The sequence below is a fragment of the Oncorhynchus keta genome, chromosome 4 (genome assembly GCF_023373465.1).
Source record: "Oncorhynchus keta strain PuntledgeMale-10-30-2019 chromosome 4, Oket_V2, whole genome shotgun sequence".
NCBI classification, from domain to species: Eukaryota; Metazoa; Chordata; class Actinopteri; order Salmoniformes; family Salmonidae; genus Oncorhynchus; species Oncorhynchus keta.
In genome coordinates this window covers 47,606,803-47,613,686 of record NC_068424.1, presented here as the reverse complement: position 1 = coordinate 47,613,686, position 6,884 = coordinate 47,606,803, and positions in this window count along the sequence as shown.

Sequence of the window (6,884 nt, the reverse complement as noted above, 5' to 3'; positions counted from 1 at the left end):
ACAAAATAGACGAGCTACAATAACGAATATCCTACCAACGGGACATTAAAATCTGCAGTAGCACATGTTTCACAGAGTCATGGCTGAACGACGACATTGATAAAATACAGCTGGCGGGGGATGTACGCTGCAATGGCAAGATAGAACATCTGCCTCCGGTAAGACAAGAGATGGCGGTCTGTGTGTATTCGTAAACAACAGCTGGTGCCCCAAATCTAATATTAAGGAAGTTTCGAGGTTTTTCTCACTTGAGGTAGAGTATCTCATGATAAGCTGTAGACCACACATGAGGGTTACTGTATGTAAGCCTTCAAAGGCGTATTTAACCCACCCAAAACATGTTTTCATAGATTTATAATTAATTTGACACAGTCCCTCACAAATCATGCATGACAACGTTCAATCTTTCAATATAAATTGCATTTGGCTTCTTTGGAATATTCTTATTTGGCAAATAGATGTGAGTTTTTTAAGATCCTGACCTCCAATGATCAGTGGTACTCCTCTGGTCTCCAAGTATCTGAATTAAAGGTTTCAAAACAATATTCAGCAGGATCACTCCTCTCTGTGTTATTTATTTGAAATGCCCCATTATTGATGAAGAACTCTGATCTTGCTTTAATGAATTCATGGATTATTTTGTTTCGTTTTATTTTGAATATCTCTGTACTCGCACCAGTGGGGGTCTTTTTTGAATGTGAGTTCGGATCCTGTGGCATCATTCATCAGCTGGAGATAGACAGTTCCTCCCAGAGCTCCGTAACACCACATGTTCTGTGTAGCATTACAGGAGGTCACCATGCCTGAGGATAGAAAAAAAATCGCTGTTTTGTTGATAGTGATGATAAGTGTAAATCCTTTGCTAAAACTTTATGAACACCATTTCACTTTGTGACATTTCGCTTGCCCAAACGTTTATTGTTTAAAGAACTTATGAAAGAGATTGGTGTGTTTGTTCACTATATGATCATGGCATGCATGGGGTTTTTCAATGACAGACATCTGTTTAAAATCACTTGATGGTTTCAGTTCATAGAGACAAATAATAATGTTTTATTGCAAAATACCATATATCTACTCTCAGATAAGAAATTGTACTGCTATGTTTTACACAGTCAAATGCAACAAATAACGACATTTTTAATAAAGAACTGTACAAATGATACATTTGTGACATCTACATTCAATATAGTAAGAAGAGATTTGTATGTTAAACATTTACATTTGAGTAATTTAGCAGATGATGTTATCCAGAGTGACTTCCAGTGAACAAGTGCAATTTACAGTAAGTGAATTCATCTTAAGGGAGACAACCACAGTCAAATATACAGCATACAAAGATTCCATTCCAGCTAAATAACGGATACAGTATATATCGCTTTGCAAAAAAAAAACATTTTATGAAATCTATGAATGTATATATATCATTTTTGAAGAAAGAAAAAGTAATCAATTAATGAGAAAGGCCACAGAAATTCTTGGTCGGTCAGATATGCTCCTCTGGATGCAATTGCTGAAGAAGGGATGATGCCTCTTCATGCCAGGCTGGTCCCATAATACAGTATATGTTATTCTATAGTTATTTCCATTTGAGTAATTTAGCAGACACTCTTATCCAGAGTACATACATTTTAGTACTGGTCCCCCTTGGGAATTGAACCTTGGCATTGTAAGCACCACACTCTACCGACTGCGCCACACCGAGGCAAACAGGAGATACTTGTCATAAAAATGAACAAACACAGCACGAACAGACGGGAACACAATATGTAAGCCACTAGAGGGCTATCTTCCTCTAAATACCAAAAATACAATAATGAGCGTTGTACTGAGTCAGCTAAATATAATGTTTACCACCAGCCAAATGATAGTAGCCTACTTTCAGTTGCATTTGTGATCTGAACATGCGTTTATTTCGGTGAAAAAAACAATACTCTATTCTGGATAGAAACCATGCACCCAAAACAACAAAGAAAAAACAATACTCTATTCTGGATAGAAACCATGCACCCAAAACAACAAATAAAAAACAATACTCTATTCTGGATAGAAACCATGCACCCAAAACAACAAATAAAAAACAATACTCTATTCTGGATAGAAACCATGCACACCCAAAACAACAAATAAAAAACAATACTCTATTCTGGATAGAAACCATGCACCCAAAACAACAAATAAAAAACAATACTCTATTCTGGATAGAAACCATGCACACCCAAAACAACAAATAAAAAAACAAAAAAATACTATATTCTGATGAAAAGACAAGATAAAATGACAACAAATAAAAACAATAGTTGTTCTGAAATAGAAACCAAGCACACCCAAAAAACAAATAATAAACAATACTCTATTCTGATAGAAACCTCTGGTACCCAAAACAACAAATAGAGAGAACAATCTGAGATGTTTGCATGATTGTCTTGCTGACCCAAAACAACAAATAAAAATCAATACTCTATTCTTAGAAACCACTGGGCACACCCAAAACAACAAATAAAAAACAAACTCTATTCTGGAAGAAACCATCATCCCAGATGAAAACTGTTTTTTTGTTAACAGGTCGGTTTAAACGACAACAATAATGATTCTGATAAACCATGCACCCAATTGAACAGATAAAAAACAAATAGTGCTGATTCTGATAGAAACCAGCACCTAGATAACAACGATAAAAAACAATACTGATCTATTCTGATGGTGCAGAAAGCTGCAGACCCTTTCAACAGATAAAAAACAATACTTCTATTCTGTAACAAGGAAGTCCTCACTATCTCAAAGCATCAAATAAAAAACAAGTCTATTCTGGGAAACCATCACCCCAAAACAGGACAAATCATCTCTCCATTCTGGATAGAAACCAGAGGACAGCCAAAACAACAAGATGAAAAATTGACTCTATTTGATAGAAACCAACCCAAAAAACAAATAAAAAACAATGGGTAAAGACAGAAATTGATGGTGACAAAACAACGAATAAAAAGTTATCTCTGGTTTAATTAATTCATTTATTTTTTTCTTGTCTTTGACCTTTCTATTCTGGATAGAAACTTCACACAAAACAACAAATAAAAAATCAATGCAGTTGTTATTTTCTGGATAGAGAAACCATGCACCCAAAACAACAAATAAAAAACAAGTGATTCAGGCTGTCTTTCAGAATGTATTTTAATCATTATATCTGAATCACATGTGAGGTCTTTTAAACCCCCTAGAGTCTATTGACGCACAGGTGAGCCAATATAAATAACATAATTTTAAAAATCCCCATCAAAATCCGTCAGTTTAAGCTAGAGATATCTGTTTTTTTAAATGGGCAGAGTTTCCATCCACCACATCGGCCTATGGCAGTCTTCCACATCTGCAGTGGAAGGTGGCCGAGCTACAGCGGTATTTGTCAGACAATGAGACATCCAGAAAATCAGTCTTCTCACCAAAACCGGGTTTAGAGTCCGGACGGTTTGGCCTATAAACTAATATGACCACTCCATTGATAGATGAGATTCTCACAAACAAGTCCGAAGTTAGTACCAAACCCAATGGTGTTCTCTGTTTTGCTCTACGATCCCCACACGTTTCACAGGACTTGTCTGAAGGTAACTAAACGGTACCGGTTAAAAACATTTTTGTATGGAGGTAGTTTTGTGTCTACCCCAAAAAAGGGGTCAAATATGTGTCAAAACCACACAAGTATTTCCTGTGCTTTCTTATATCTCCTAGATATACAGGGCAGACACTTCAAAAATGTATTGCTCATGATTTATTTTATTTATTTATTTTTTTACCCTTCATGGATGTGTTATTCAATGTGTTTATATGGGATTTGGTACCTATTCATCAAATATGTTTTGTTATATATTTTTCAGAGGACAGCTTAGGAGGAGACACTGGGTCTGTCGAGGAATGACAAAAGACAGCTATTATTTCATTCTCTAAAACAGCCATGGAGGTTAGGTATTGGTTAAGGTTAGGGCTAGTGATAGTTAGAGTTAGTGGGTAGTTAGTTAGTTAAATAGTTTGTTGACAGTTAGTTTAACATCTATAAACCATCTATTGGCCACTATCCAAATAAAGTGTTTCAAAGTTCTATACCTTCAGTAACCAGGAGTTGGTCTATTTGTCTTGTGTTCAGAAGCATCCCCTCTGAGTTGTAAATGTTCAAGTCATATTTTCCATAAATCAGCCTTCTCTGTGTTACTGAGCATCAACATCCCACCTTCCACATAGAACACTGCTCTGTGTTTTAATGGGGAGTTTGTTGTGCCACAATCTTATTCAAATGGTCACTAAAGCTGCTTGAACACTCTAGCTACTGTATTGTGTTTGTAGGTAGCTATGTTCTACAGGAAAGGAAGTGTTTAAACAGATTCACTTCCATTTCACAGTGTCAGTATTGATTATTTAACCCTTGTGTGGTGTTCATGTTTTTGTTATTCACCCAATGTTCGCGAGTCTGATGGACCCACAACAATCCAGCCGTAACAATTTACTTAAAAATACTAAATACTTATCTCAATTACAAGCAATATACCTCTGCTCGATCACATTTGGTTATGCCTTATTTACATATAGTACCAGTCAAAAGTTTGGACACGCCTACTCATTCCAAATTTGAGATTTTTGGTTCTAACCGCCATGTCACAGAGTAGGTGAATGGATGATCTCTGCATGTGTGCATCCCACCGTGAAGCATGGAGGAAGAGGTGTTGTGGTGTGGGAGTGCTTTTCTGGTGACACTGTCTGTGATTTATTTAGAATTCAAGGCACACCTAACAAGCAATGCTACCACAGCTTTCTGCAGTGATACACCATCCCATCTGGTTTGCACTTAGCGGGACTATCATTTGTTTTTCAACAGGACAATGACGCAGGCTTTGTAAGGGCTATTTGACAAAGAAGGAGAGTGATGTTGCAACATCAGATGACCTGGCCCCCACAATCACCAGACCTCAACCCAATTGAGATGGTTTGGGGTGAGTTGGACCGCAGAGTGAAGGAAAAGCAGCCAACAAGTGCTCAGCATATCTTTCAAGACTGTTGGAAAAGCATTCCAGGTGAAGCTGGTTGAGTGAATGCCAAGGCACACTTAAAACCCTTGGATGAGTAGGTGTGTACAAAATTTGACTGGTACTGTTTATATATCATTCATTTAATTAAATTGGCTGATTTCCTTCTATGAACTATAACTCAGTAAAATCTTTGAAATTGATGCATATTGTGTTTATATTTTTGTTCAACATATATAACATTTAAATAAATCCACTTGGCCCTAATCTTTTTATTTCACATGAATGGGCAGGGGTGCACCCAGGCCCAGGCCCAGCCAATCAGAATTAGTTTTTTCCTGCTAGGCAGGAACTTAATTGTTTCCTCTCACTGGTGTATTCATGGCCCTGCCTGGTGCTAGAACCTTTGTGAGCGTGGAAATGTATATGTGTGAGATAGGACTGTAGTAGGAGAGTTGTTGTGGCGGGCCTATTTGGCCCCCCCTCACAGAGGTTTCTTCTCACTTCATCTGTTGGCTTGACCTCGAGCCAAATTCCTCGCTCCTCCCTGGTTCCACAGCTGGCATGCCTTATCAAGAACTGAAACTAGACTTTTGCCCTTTGCCTCCCTCCTTGTGAATTTTCTGCACTTCCCCTTGTCTCACTCAGTAACTTTCTATGCACTAAACTCCGATCTACCCTTCACTAAGCCTAACGTATAGACTGCCGTTCCAAATAGGCCCATTATCAGCAACCATCAGCCCTGTGGTCCAATGGCACGTTGTGTTAGCTAATCCAAGCTTATCATTTTAAAAGGCTAATTGATCGTTAGAAAACCCTTTTACAATTATGTTAGCACAGCTGACAACTGTTGTCCTGATTAAAGAAGAGATAAAACGGGCCTTCTTTAGACTAGTTGAGTATCTGGAGCATCAGCATTTGTGGGTTACCACTGACAAGCTCTATAAATCAAATCAAATTTTATTGGTCAAATACACATGGTTAACAGATGTTAATGCAAGTGTAGCGAAATGCTTGTGCCTCTAGTTCCCGACCGTGCAGTAATAAGTAATCTAACAATTTCAAAACAACTACCTTCTACACACAAGTGTAAAGGAAAGAATAAGAATATGTACATTTAAATATATGGATGAGAGATGGCCGAACGGCATAGGCAAGATGCAGTAGATGATATAGAGTACAGTATATACATATGAGATGAGTAATGTAGGGTATGTAAACATTATATAAAGTGGCATTGTTTAAAATGACTAGTGATACATTTATTACATCCAATTTTTAATTATTAAAGTGGCTAGAGATTTGAGTCAGTATGTTGGCAGCAGCCACAATTTTAGTGATGACTGTTTAACAGTCTGATGGCCTTGAGATAGAAGATGTTTTTCAGTCTCTCGGTCCCAGCTTTGATGCACCTGTACTGACCTCGCCTTCTGGATGATAGCGGGATGAACAGGCAGTGGCGTGGGTGGGTGTTGTCCTGGATGGCAGGAAGCTTGATGTACTGGGCCATACGCACTACCCTCTGTAGTGCCTTGCGGTCAGAGGCCGAGCAGTTACCATACCGGGCAGTGATGCAACCAGTCAGGATGCTCTCGATGGTGCAGCTGTAGAACCTTTTGAGGATCTGGGAAACTCATGCCAAATCTTTTCAGTCTCCTGGGGGGGAATAGGTTTTGTTGTGCCCTCTTCACGACTGTCTTGGTGTGCTTGGAACACGTTAGTTTGTTGGTGATGTGGACGCTAAGGAACTTGAAGCTCTCAACATGCTCCACTACAGCCCCGTTGATGAGAATGGGGGGCGTGCTCAGTCCTCCTTTTCCTGTAGTCCACAATCGTTTCCTTTGTTTTGATCAAGTTGAGTGAGAGGTTGTTGTC